Raw genomic sequence first — 14,217 nt, forward strand, 5'->3', positions numbered from 1 at the left:
AGGAAAATGAGAATGCAAGTAAACTACTGCGAACAGCTTATTAAATGCATTACTGTAACCAAAACAGACACGAAGCCGACACCCATCACTGTAGTACAAGATTATATACCAATTAGCTCTGCAGATGACGAAGAGATTGAAGGAATGTACGACGATATATAAAGGAAAATGTGCAGACAGATAAGGGAGAACAAAATTTAATTGTGGTTGGTGAGTGAAATTCAGTCTGGAGAAAAGCAAATGATGGATAAATAGTACGAGAACATGAACTGTGGGAAAGGAATGAAAGAGGAAGCTGCAAGGTAGAATTTTCAACAGTTCATAGTTTAATCATCGGCAACACTTTCTATAAGAATCGTGAAAATTGGTAGTAGATATGGTAAACACCTGGGTACTGTGAAATGTTTCAGATTGGCTATATAATGATAATACACAGACTTCGAAAGCAAATTTTAAACTGTAAGACATTTACAGAGGTAAATGTGGACTCAGACGATAATTCAGTGGTTCTGAATTGCAGATTAAAACTGAAGAAATTAAGAAGATGGGACATGGATAAATTGAAGGAACCAAAGGTTGCTGAGAGTTTCAACAACGGTGTTAGGGAACTTTGACTGAATCAAGTGATTTCAGCCGTCTAAAAAACGAGATTAACGGAAAGTGCAAAGCAGCTAAGCAGGAGTGGTTCGATGATAGATGCAAGGTCTTAGAAGCACGCATATCTTGGAAAAAGATAGATTCTGTCTATAGAAAAATTAAAGAAACATTTCGATAAAAGAGAATCAGTTGTATGAATATCAAGAGCTGAGGCGTCAAGGTAGGTATTAAGCAAAGAAGTGAAATCTGAAAGGTTCAAGGAATGTATAAAGGCCCTATAAGGGGGAGTAAAACTAGAGGACAGTATTACAAGAAGAGAAGAGGAATATAAGATAAGATGGGAGAAGTGATACTGCGAGGAGAATTTGACAAAGCACTGAAAGACTTAAGTGGAAATATGGCTCCTGGAGCAGACAACATTCTATAAGAATTACTGAGATGCTTGGGAGAGCCAGCCATGATAAAATTATTCCACCTAGTGTACAAATACCATCAGGTTTCAGTAAGAATGTAATAATTCCAATTCCAAAGGAGTTTGATACTACCAAGTATGAAATAAGTTTTAATAAGTTGTGGTTACAAAATAGTGAAACAAATTATTTACAGAAAAATGGAAAACCTGGTAGACGCCCACCTTGTGGAAGATGAGTTTACGTTGCAAGAGACGTAGGGACAAGCGAGGCAATACTAACCCTACGATTTATCTTAGAAGATAGGTTGAAGAAAGGCAAACCTACGATTATAGTATTTGTATATTAAGAGAAACGTTTTGCCACTGTCAACTGGACTACACTCTTTGACATTTTGAAGGAAGAAGGGATAAAATAAAAGGGCCATCCGTTAATTACAAACTGTACGCAAATCAGACTGCAGTTATTAGAGTCAGAGAACATGAACGGGAACCCCTTTTTTGAGAAAGGAGTGAGACATGGTTGTAGCCCAACCCCTATATTAATCAGCTAGCTCATCGAACAAGCTGTGAAAGAAACCAATGAGAAATTTGGAATGGGAATTAAAGTTCAGGGAGAAGAAATAAAAACTTTGAGGTTTACTGATAACATTGTAATTTTGTCAGAGACGGCAAAGGGCTTGAATGCTATTTGAGTAGCAAAGTAATAGACGGTGACCAAAACCGAAAGAGTATATAAAATGCAGAGTGGCAATAGCAAGAAAAGAATTTCTGAAAAAGAGCAATCTGTACACATGCAGTTTCAGTTTAAGAATTAGAAAACCTTTTCTGGAGATGTGTGGAGTATATCTTACGTGGAGATGAATCCTGGACGATAAGCAATTGAAACTAAAAGATAACAGAAGCTTCTGAAATGCGATGCAAGGGAAGAATGCTGAAGATTAGACGGGTAGTTCGAATAAGAAATGAGAAAGCAGTTAATAAAATTGTGGGAAAAGAAATTTGACACAAATTGATGAAAAAAGGGATCAGTTGATAGGACACACCCTGAGCCATGAGGGAGTTGTCAGTTTGGTAATCGAAGGAAGTGGGGAAGGGGGGAGTAAAAATTGTAGAGGGAGACCAGTGCTTGAGTACTGAAATCAAGGTTCAAATGTACGCAGATTGCGGTAGTTATGCAGGGATGAAGAGGCTTGCATAGGATAGACTAGAACGGGGTGCTGGATCAAACCAGCCATCACTCTGAAGACAACAACAACAACAACAATTTTCAGTTGGTTGCCGGATGGTTAACCAACATGCCTGTGCTTGTGTCCTGTCCGCCTGTGGAGAACATTTCAATCAGGTAATGGTACACATTCACAGGCCGACTGCTGCCGACAGTAAATCCGAAAGGGTTAGTAAGTCGACTGGTAAAAGTATAAAACTATGGGAAGTTGAATAAAGCAAGACAGGAAGAGAAAGATCCTTTACTAAGAAAAAAGAAATTACGGGATGATTGAGTTTCCCGACCGGAAGAGGAAACAATTGAAAGAAACTGAATTCGCCACCTCAGGCATTGTCTGCAGATCTGTGCTGACAGGCGTAATATTGATGAAAGTGAGTGCACAGTTGGATTTTATGTCGTGAAAATTGTCGAAACTGTGAGACTTCATTGCTATGACAATTCTTAAGTCGAATGCGTGACACATGAATTTCTCAAATTTTCGAACCAATGCTTTTAATATCACGCATTTTACTGAACTGTAATTCATTGTAGTAACGCTAAAGCAACGTTCTGAACACTAATATAATCAAATTATTATTATGTTTAAACATTTTATATATTATATAATTATTATTTATATACTAGGCAACAACGGTACGTCAAAAGTGGTGGTGACGGGTGTTATATTTGGCTTCCGCGGGCGCGGAAGGGAAAAGTCTACATTAAGCATGTTCTTGTATCAACGCAGATATTTGCTGAGGTCCCATCTCACTGGAACCACGGATTGACGCGCGCAGTAATAACGCTGTGCCAAACAGTTCCAGAAATTTAATACGCAGAAACTGATAATAAACTACATCGCATATGTCTAGTAATAGAAGTACAGGTCTTAAAATATGGTTCCCCAGTTTTCACGACCAAATTTTCAGAGGAAATCTTCGCTGGTGAAATTTAACAGTAATTGCGTGGGAAATGGAAATTGATGAATGAAATATTACATCAATTCCATACGAGGTTAAAATTGTGTGGTCCTCGTTCCTGCACCTTCTGATGGTCGTACACATCAGATTGTACTCTTTAATACTCGCCACACGACTACTTGATCTGTACTCCTAGTATTTGGTACAGCCTGCATACTTGCTGAAGATTCATAACGAAAAATTTTCATCACTGCATCCTTAAAACTCCTTGTCCCTACCGCACGCTTGCCATCGTCTACGTGCGCGCAGCAATGACTCACTGTTCCTCGAAAGCGCATATGCAGTGCAACAAAGGGTACTTTGGTATGAATCTCTCCTGTTTGAAACCGATGCTCGAAATTACGATGCGAATCCCTTACCGTTGTCGAAGCCTCACTGTAATGCAAACTGTTGTCAGTGAGCTCAAACAGTACGTAGTAGTCAACATTGGATCCAGATCATCACATATAAACACTAACAGCACCTGGTAAGCCACACGAAAGTGTTAGAAGGAGAACAAATGCAACAACTGCGAGCTGAAACATAACTCACGAAAGACTGCTTAAAATGGTACTATCCTTAAGAAACAAAACAAAAACTTCCTCTCAATGCGTCGCAGAGTCTAAATTTATTTGGCCATGTTTCCATGCTGCGACAGTAGCGAGTAATCGCATCAGTGCGCCCTAATTTACCCACGAAAAGCAAAGCCCAATCTTGAGTTGGACAAGGACAGAGTTGGCCTCAGTCATCAGCTCTGTGCCGAACATAGCAATAAACACCGCCTTAATACCGGAAAGGAAACTTTTTCAAGGAGCAAAAAAACAAAAGTTAGGCGTGGAATCTCGAACATCTTCTAACCTGCGTCATACATACAAAGAACCCACATTGGGAGACTGGCTCAATAACCTGCTTCAACAACACAGGATAGAGCAAAATAAAATCGGCCAGAAGTATGGGAAGACATTCCAGAAATAGCTTAAGATTGCACTTTCGGCCCCATAATCAGGATTCATACAAAAACATGGGGTCAAATTGTGTTTTAGATTCTTGAAGATATTTAATTTTAACATTTTTTTTATTTTCAATAAGTGTGTTAGTTTTCAATAATACTTTTAGTTTCAAAATTTTAGTTTTCAATGAAAAAAGTGGTCTAGAGATGGCGCCTTTGAGTACTGAACCCTAGATCCTGGGCCCCAATGCTCGATTCCATTTATTGCTTGCATTCTGAAAAAAAAAATTGTTAGCTACGACCGCCAAGGATTTCCAGTATAAGAAGTATCCTTCATCCTTCCAAAAGCCTTATCAAAAGTGGGCATAGGGGCTCCTGACAAACTGGAAGACTCAGCGATTATCGATAGCATGGGGATGCAGAGGGTAATGGAAACAATTGCATTAAGGACAGATAGTGTGTTTCCACAGGATATGTAATCCTCTAAAATAGTCCCACGATAACTAGTTCCTCTGCAAAAACTTTCAGTGATAAACCAGTCACCTGTTCGGATATCCGGGTGGAAACTGCTCAGGAGAACGAAAAACTAGGCCAACGTTCTACGAAGAGGAGCGTGGAATGTTGGAATCTGAAAAGACAGAAAAGTAGGCTAACATTAGACTTACGGGGACTAGTACAGTGTAAAGGAAAACAAATAGAGATTTCTGGTAAGATGATTATGGCGCACTAAAGACAGCTTCAACGAATGATGTGTCGGCATTCTTACGAACGGAAAATTGGGGAGCAAACATAATAACAGAATTATTATTCTAATGAATGAAACTAAGCCAAAATCAACTACAATTTTGCAGGTTTACATGTCCATGTCACAAGATGATGATGAGAAAGTAGAGATAATACAATGAAGAGCCAAAAAAACTGGTACCCCTGCCTAATATCGTGTAGCGTTCCCACGAGTACGCAGAAGTGCCGCAACACGACATGGCATGAACTCGACTAATGTCTGAGTTAGAGCTGGAGGGAACTGACACCATGAATCCTGCAGGGCTGTTCATTAATCCGTAAGAGTATGAGGGGATGGAGATCTTTTCTGGACAGCACGCTGCAAGGCATCCCAGATACGCTCAATAATGTACATGTCTGGGGAGTTTGGTGGCCAGCGGAAGTGTTTAAACTCAGAAGAGTGTTCGTGGAGCCACTCTGTAGCAATTCTGTGCGTGTGGGGTGTCGCATTGCTCTGCTGGAATTGTCCAAGTTCGTCGGAATGCACGATGGACATGAATGGATCAGGTGATCAGAGAGGATGCTTACGTACGTGTCACCTGTCAGAGTCCTATCTAGAGGTATCAGGGGCCCCATATCACTCCTGCTCCCAACACCATTACAGAGCCTCCATCAGCTTGAACAGTCCCCTGCTGACATGCAGGGTCCGTGGATTCATGAGATTTTCTCTATACCCGTACACGTCCATCTGCTCGATACAATTTGAAACGGGACTCGTCCGAAAAGACAACATGTTTCCAATCATCAACAGTCCAACGTCGGTGCTCAAAGGTCCAGGCGAGGCGTAAAGCTTTGTGTCGTGCAGTCATCAAGGGTACACAACTGGGCCTTCGGCTCCGAAACCCAAATCGACGACATTTCGTTGAATGGTTGGCACGCTGACACTTGGTGATGGCCCAGCACTGAAATATGCAGCAATTTTTGGAAGGGTTGTACTTCCGTCACGTTGAACTATTCTCTTCAGTCGTCGTTGGTCCCGTTCTTGCAGGATCTTTTTCCTGCCGCAGCGATGTCGGAGATTTGATGTTTTACCGGATTCCTGGTACTCATGGTACACTTGTGAAATGGTCGTACGGGAAAATCCCCACTTCATCGCTACCTCGGAGATGCCGTGTACCATCGTTCGTGCGCCGACAATAACACCACGTTCAAGCTCACTTAAATCTTGATAACAGGCCACTGTAGCAGCAGTAACCGATCTAAAAATTGCACCACACACGTTTCCTTATAAAGGCGTTGTCGACCGCAGTGCCATTTTCTGCCTGTTTACATATCTCGGTATTTGAATACCCGTGTGGATACCAGTTTCTTTGGCGCTTCAGTGTATATGAGCAAATATGAGAATTGATAAAATATGTGGATTAGGAAGACAATTTGATAGCGCTGAACGACTGGAACGCTGTTATATGGGAGAGTAACAATAGAATATTGGTTGGGGGAAAGGAATGAGAGAGAAGAGACACTTCTAGAATTCTGCTTTATGTTTTAACTAGTTGTAACGTACACGATCTCCCAAACGGAAAAGAGAAGAAGATGTACTTGGAGAGGATCATAGGGAGTTATCAACTGGAGTATATCATGGTTACACAAAGATTTAAAAATCAAACTCTGGACTGCAAAACAGACCTAGGTGAGGATGTAGACCACAACCTAGTAGTGATTAACGTTAGATTAAAGTTCAAGAGGATAAATCAAAAGAGTATCCTTTGAACTGGAGTACTGAATAGCTAGGATATAGTGACCAACGGCCTCGCCGCATTAGTAATGTCGCTTCCCGTCATATCACCGAAGATAAACGCTTTTGGGCGTGGCTACTACTTGGAGGGTTACCGTTCGCGTCTGCCGAGCGTTCTTGACGAGCAGGGTGCACCCAGCCCTCGTGATGCCAATTGAAGAGGTCCTTGAATGAGAAGCAGCGGCTCACGAAAACTGACAACAACCGGGTAGCGATGTGCTGATCGCACGCCCCTCCATATCTGCACCCAGTGATGCCTGTCGGCTGAGGATGATACGGCGGTCGGTCGGTACCGTTGGATCTTCCGAGGCCTCTTCAGACGGAATTAGGATAGAGTGAGGCGAAGGGAAAATTCTCTGAGGCAATGACCATTGGCCCAATTAAAAGTGACTAACTAGCTAAGAAGAAGATGAATGGAAAATAATAAAGAAAGAAATAAGTAAGGCAGGTTAGGATACGGTAAATGTAGCGAAATCAAAGGTGAAGAAGCTAGGAACGACTCAGTAAGTCCTTGTGCTTATTAATGGAAGGAGAAAATGTAGTAATCTTAAGAATGAGCTTAAAAGACTTAGGGATAAAACTAACAGGAACTCAAATGTTATATGAGAGTTAAAGAGAGAAACGTAAAGTCACTAATAAATATATATTTTTAGCGAAAATTGACACGGCGTGCATGAAGGCTAAACATAACTTCACTGAACTAATAAAGATGTTAAGCTACGAGATACTGATGAAAAATCTCTATTAAATGTACAGGATAGGTCAGGCAAATGGCAGCAATACATAGATGAACCGTACAATGGAGGACTACTATGCCGCAGAAATAAGAGGACGAAATGTATCTAGCAACGCGACTAGAGCTTGGCTGTGAGAGCTGAACGAACTGAGCTCAAAAGGTTATTTGCGTTGGTCAAAAACGTCTACGAAACGGGTGACCTACCATCACATTTCCACGACATCATCATCATCATCATCATCATACTATTAAAAAGAAAGGAAGTACTGACAAAGGTGAAAACTATAGCACGATTATTCTCGCCTTTGACACTTCTACACTGCTGACCACAATAATATGCAAAACAATTGAAAGAAAAACTGAAGACCTGCTGGACGAAGATCAGTTTGGTTTGAAATGGAAAAGGTACCAGAGAAACAATTGTGATGTTGTGCTTAGTGACGCCAGGCAGACTGACAAATAAAAAAACTATGGAAAAATCGGTCAATTGCTTTATGAAGTGATTTGTCTAAATGTAAGAAATAAAACAGATTAGAGAAATATTTGAAGCATCTCATTTGCTGTATATTATTTGGAGCATCATTCAAAATGGCGTTCGATGTTTCTCTAATCTATTTTATTTCTTACTTTTGAACAACCCCTGTGACAAAACATTTGAGCGATTCTTTTTCGAAGTTTTTATTATTTTCAAGTTTATTTTGAAAGCATGATATTATTGACACCCCATTTACTTTCCTAGCGTCTTCTGTCCTCGAAATGTCTCTAATGTAGCACACGATTATTAGGAAACCATTCTACAGGTAAATATCAATTTAAAACTCAAAATACGTAGGCCTCGAAGAGATGAATTTTTTGACGATCCATCTTTTCTTGAGATATTTCAATTTTCGCTTAAATCAATAATAACATTTCTCTTAATTACCTTATTACTTTCAAGCAATTAATTTATTTTTCAAAATTATACCTCACGCTGGTCAACTCGATACCCTGTTTATCTATTTCCCACTCTACGTTTGACTATGAAAATTCGGACAAAAACCTATAATGTAATTTATAGTAAGTCCTGACCATCAAACAGGATGTTTTCATAACACATGTGGACCTAGAGAAAGCTTCTTAATATTGTCCGCAAGGTCATTAATATACAACATTAACAGCAAGCATCCTAACATATTTCCCTGGAGCACACCCGAATTTACATCTACATCTGACGATGACTCTTTCCGTCGAAGATAACATGCTGCATCTCACTAAAAAAAAAAAAAAAAAAAAAAAAAAAAAAAACTCAATCCAGTAGCAAATTTCGCTTGATACCCGATATGAGCGTACTTTTGAGAAGAAGTGTAGATGTGGTTCTGAATCAAATGTTTTTCGATGATAAGGGAATACTGCATCTGTCTGGCTGCCTTGATCCAAAGCTTTCAGAATGTCACGTGAGAAAAGTGTGAGCTGGGTGCGCATGACGGATGTTCTCGGAATCCGTGCCGGATCGCATGGAGGAGGCCATTCTGTTCGAAAAAGCAATGAAGATATCAGAAGTAGATTAGTATAGGGAAAGAAAGCTTTCTTCAGCCGAAGAGCTGTGCTCGTATGAGGAAGAAGTTGCTGAAAGTTCATGTCTGGAGCTCGGCACAGCATTTTCTGGGCCGTCGTGAATGCGGAAGAGAAGAAACTGTGAGCCTCTGCAATGTGGTGCTATCGAAGAATGTTCACAATTATGTGGAGAGATAAAGTACGAAATGAAGAATTACAACAAAGAATAGACGAGGGAAGAAGTGCCTGGAAGATACGTGCCATAATAAGGGACAGATTGCTGGGACATACGCAGTAACATTCAGTCATAGTTAAGTTGGCGTTGGATGGAGTAGTAGAAGGCAAGTGGGTACAGGCAAAGACTAGACTGTTCTAAACAAACTATATAAAATTTTGGGTATAGTGGTTAGGTAGAGATTAAAAGATGAGCATAAAAAAGGAAAGATTGAGTACATCAAGGATCCAGGCGAAAGAAGAACGACTTAACAAAGGTACAAATAAAAAAGGACATCTAGTGTATGCAAACCGTAGTGTGTAGATCGTCAGTGATATTTTTATCAGTTATTGGCTTCTCTAGTCCCAAAGACCAAGAAATAGTCTAGAACTGGGTTAAGTAACAAACAACTACCACAGTGAAATCCATATCGTACCAGTGTTCACAGGAAATTTTCCCTTAGAGTGTATTTGATCGTTACTCTTAGTCCGTCACTTACTGTCTGTGAAAACATTGTACATCTTGCGCTCATTGTAGCATTGTGCAAAAGGGTTCTGTAGGTTAGCCTAAAAAATTTATACAAGACCTCCGTCCAGTACCTGACCTGCCCGTTTCAACGATCTGCGGAGGAAAATTTTTACTATCTTCACCGTAAACTGTAACTTTACCAAACACAGTAAGGCAATAATTAACAAGCACAAAAAAAAGATCACCTGAAAACACAAATACAGCGACCTGATGACGAGAGAATACGCACACAAAAGTACCAACGGTTTTGAATAACTTAATCATAAGTATAGTGACTGGTAGCGATTTCGTAAAACGAGTATTAAAATGCTTAACGATTATTCAGCACGAAAGGGTTCTGGAAACAAACTCATGACGTTGCATAGTCTCCCACTATGCTGTTTTACGTGATATAAACTTAAGATACACTGGGACTCGTCAGGCTAAATAGTATAAATATGTCTTTTGTCGTTGAATTGTAGCACCTAAGATAGTGTATAAACACACAAAACTCCTCGCAAGAATGGTTACTTATCCTGAAGGCGAACCACATCAATGAGAACTTTATCAAAGCAAATTGTACGCACCACGGAGGGAGTGCTGCAGCTGGTGAGACCGTGCAAAGCAGACGCAGGACACGCACTGGGGCCTCCAGAGACGTCGCAGCTGCCGCGACGTCCGACCGCGTCTGCGCGTGCGCCGCTGCCGGCGACTGGCCCAACCGGGGCTGACGTCAGCGGTCAGCCTTCGGGAGACGGCGACGGCTTCTGCGGGTCACCGAGGAGGCGGAACTCCCCGCCGCCGGAGCAGCGGCCAGGTTGCGTTTCCTGCCCTCGGGGCAGCCCGCCGAGTCAGTTATGACCATCCGGCACAGCAGCTAGGCGTTAGAGAATCAGGTGCTCTCAGGTCTTCTGGGCATTTGGAGTAGTGTTGTCTGCAGTGCTGTACGTCAAAGGTCGCGAGGGACTAACAAGGAGAACATGATAGAGGTGGTCCTACAGGTATTCAGCTACTTGAAGTTCTGGGAAATCTGGGTCCGTAGGTGGTACTTTGAAGTCTTTATTGTGCTCTTCCTGTCAGTGCGGACAGTTGTAGCAGCGTAGCCGGCCGCTGTGGCCGAGCGGTTCTAAGCGCTTCAGTCCGGCACCGCGCTGCTGCTACGGTCGCCGGTTCGATCCTGCCTCGGGCATGGATGTGTGTGATGTCCTTAGGTTAGCTAGGTTTAAGTAGTTATAAGTCTAGGGGACTGATGACCTCAGATGAAAAGTCTCATAGTGCTTAGAGCCATTTGGACCATTTTTGTAGCAGCGTAAAATGGTTCAAATGGCTCTGAGCACTATGGAACTTAACATCTATGATCATCAGTCCCCTAGAACTTCGAACTACTTAAACGTAACTAACCTAAGGACATCACACACATCCATGCCCGAGGCAGGATTCGAACCTGCGACCGTAGCGGTCACGCGGTTCCAAACTGAAGCCCCTAGAACCTCGTAGGAGGGTAGAAAGACCCATCATACTGGTGTAATAATTCGTTTTCCCAGGAAATATTTGATGTACTGGAGGACGAGATCTCCGAGGGTAGATTCATGACTAAATCAATGAAGCCTTTCTTTCAAATCTATTACTGGGACCTAGGAAAGGGCACAAATACTTAAGTCCGTCCGTAACAGTGCTCCCATTCAGTACATAATAATTCTTTTCCCGTTATGTATACCGAATACTGTGACGTCCAATCGTTCAACAAGGCAGAAAATGTCTCATCGATTCCAGTGGTTTTCTTCGATTCTGTATCGTTAGCACGGGTTAGGCACCACCCTGTCCAGAATTGCATATGCAGCCCCCTCCAATGGACTACCGAGTCAGACATAAGACTGCCTGCTCCTCGGTGTATGTGACTTGCGAGCTTTTGGGCTCAGAAAATCGGTTAACGTTCATGTGCGTTGGTAATTAACCTACACTTCATAAGTGGTTGTTTAGTGACAGTTTAGGCCATAAATGACGTCATTTCCAGTCATGCTGCAATCGCACACTCACTGTCCTTCACATTTGCTGTAAAACTCATGCGGAAAAATCGATTGGCTTGCGCATAATCTACTTTTCCTTCAGAAACATGGAAAGGAATTTTCATATCTGCGATGACGGAAATAGTCTGCTTCTCCTATACTGAACAGCAGAACTACACTGACGGAAAAAAACGTAACACCAAAAAATAATTAATGTAGAGAAATGAAACACGTTTAGGCAGCATATTACAGTGGTTAACATTGCAAGATCACAGGTTAATGTAAGCGCCAGATAAGCCATTGAAAACTGTGAAATTCTGGTACATTAATAACAAGTGTAACAGCCGGAATGTTGAATGCAAGCATGCAAACTTGCATTCGGACAGTACAGGGATGGTTAATGCTGTTTGTGGATGATGCTGGAGTTATCGTTCGATGTGTTCGGTTGGAGACAGATGTGCTCCGGCCAAGGCAGCATAACGACACTCTGCAGTGTATGGTGGGTTACAAGAGCGGTATATGGGCGAGCGTTATTCTGTTGGAAAACACCCCCTGGAATCTAAATAGTCTTCACGGGTTTGCCGTCAGGTCACGTTGTGCAAATTCCACAATATTTCCTCGGAGCAACTGTCCGACATGTTTAGGTGGTTCAGCCTTGTTGGTGGCTAGGTATGACTAACGGCATCCCCACGTCGGCGCCACTTTTATAGAACACGCGCGCGATGAATGCGGAGCGGCGGAAATCGCGCTTGCGCAATGGTTTGCCATATTCAAACTCCCTCTGTCGAAAATCGCAGAGCGGCTCTCCCGCGTGTGCGCTGTTCGCTGTGTTTGTCAACTGTGCGGCCAGACGTTGCTCACAAACGGCCGTACTAGACCAGTGTTATGACGGGCCTGTTATCGAAAAATCTTGATTTTCGAGTCGTGATTTAATAGCAGCCAATGCAGGGTTCCAGGCTGTGCTCAGCTGAAATCGCGTATCCTTGTTGATGAGCTGCGCGGGATTAGCCGAGCGGTCTTGGGCGCTGCAGTCATGAACTGTGCAGCTGGTCCCGGCGGAGGTTCGAGTCTTCCCTCGGGCATGGGTGTGTGTGCTTGTCCTTAGGACAATTTAGGTTAAGTAGTGTGTAAGCTTAGGGACTGATGACCTTAGCAGTTAAGTCCCATAAGATTTCACACACACATTTGTTGATGAGATTATCGGCTGTACGCATATGTATTGCTTCCTTAATGATGAAATCCCAGAAAGTTGATGCCGCGGATAAAACTTCCGTCTCCTCATAAATCATACGATGTCCTGTATTCAGGCAGTGTTCCGCAATTACCGACTTTTCCGGTTGACGAAGGCGTGTATGACGCTGATGTTCATCGTAGCGTTCTTGTACTGTGCGGCATGTCTGGCCTATATACGTTGCCCCACACTAACAAGGCTCTGAGCACTATGCGACTTAACTTCTGAGGTCATCAGTCGCCTAGAACATAGAACTACTTAAACCTAACTAACCTAAGGACATCACACACATCCATGCCCAAGGCAGGATTCGAACCTGCGACCGTAGCGGTCGCGCGGTTCCAGACTGCAGCTCCTAGAACCGCTCGGCCACTAACAAGGAATCTTGTAAACACCATATTTCCTCAGGCCAAGGTCATCCTTAACCGAACCCAACAAAATGGTTCAAATGGCTCTGACTACTATGAGACTTAACTTCTGAGGTCATCAGTTCCCAAGAACTTAGAACTACTTAAACCCAACTAACCTAAGGACATCACACATATCCATGCCCGAGGCAGGATTCGAACCTGCGACAGTAGATATGGCTCTGTTCCAGGCTGCAGCGCCTAGAACTGCTCGGCCACGCCGGCCGGCGAACCCTACAGGTTTCTCAATTTTACAGATGGCTGAAAAACACACTTAACTCCATATCTTCAGAGGATGCTTCCGATTCTTGACGACATGGTACCAAAAGCCCAAAGTTGTGGGTGTCTTCATATCTTCGTTCTGCTCCATAGATTGAACTCGCCATGGCGTGAATGCATTACGAATGTGTCTCTGAGAATAACCGTTTTGTCGGAACATTGTCTTCAAATGTTGTATTTCAGTCGACAGGCTCTCAGGATCAGATACCACTGTATGAAGCAGAATGAATATACGAAGACACCCACCACTTTGGCCTTTTTGCCGTATTTTGGTGCCATGTCGTCAAGAATCGGAAGAGTCAAATGGCTCTGAGCACTATGCGACTTAACTTCTGAGGTCATCAGTCGCCCAGAACTTAGAACTAATGAAATCTAACCAACCTAAGGGCATCACACACATCCATGTCCGAGGCGGGATTCGAACCTGCGACCGTAGCGGTGACGCGGTTCCAGACTGAAGCGCCTAGAACCGCATTGCCACACCGGCCGGCCTCGGAAGAGTCCTCTGAAGATATGGAATTGAGTGTGTTTTTCAGCCATCTGGAAAATGAGAAACCTGTTGGGTTGTGTTAAAGATGGCCTTGGCCTTAGGAAATGTGGTGTGTACAAGATTCCTTGTCAGTGTGGGGCAACGTATAGGCCAGACATGCAGCACAGTACAAGAA

At 42.7% G+C, this 14,217-nt stretch overlaps 1 protein-coding gene across 1 annotated transcript in view; it reads right to left on the reverse strand.

Annotated features, from left to right (window-relative positions):
• The window catches only part of LOC126184887 (venom protease-like), a 237,912-nt gene extending 227,597 nt beyond the window's left edge, over positions 1-10,315 (reverse strand). Inside the window, exon 1 of the mRNA XM_049927519.1 lies at positions 10,217-10,315. The gene's annotated coding sequence lies outside the window, so the exon portion shown is untranslated. The remainder of the gene's footprint in view (positions 1-10,216) is intronic.
• Between the last annotated feature and the right edge of the window lie 3,902 nt (positions 10,316-14,217).

This window comes from Schistocerca cancellata, chromosome 1 (genome assembly GCF_023864275.1).
Source record: "Schistocerca cancellata isolate TAMUIC-IGC-003103 chromosome 1, iqSchCanc2.1, whole genome shotgun sequence".
Classification (NCBI taxonomy): Eukaryota; Metazoa; Arthropoda; class Insecta; order Orthoptera; family Acrididae; genus Schistocerca; species Schistocerca cancellata.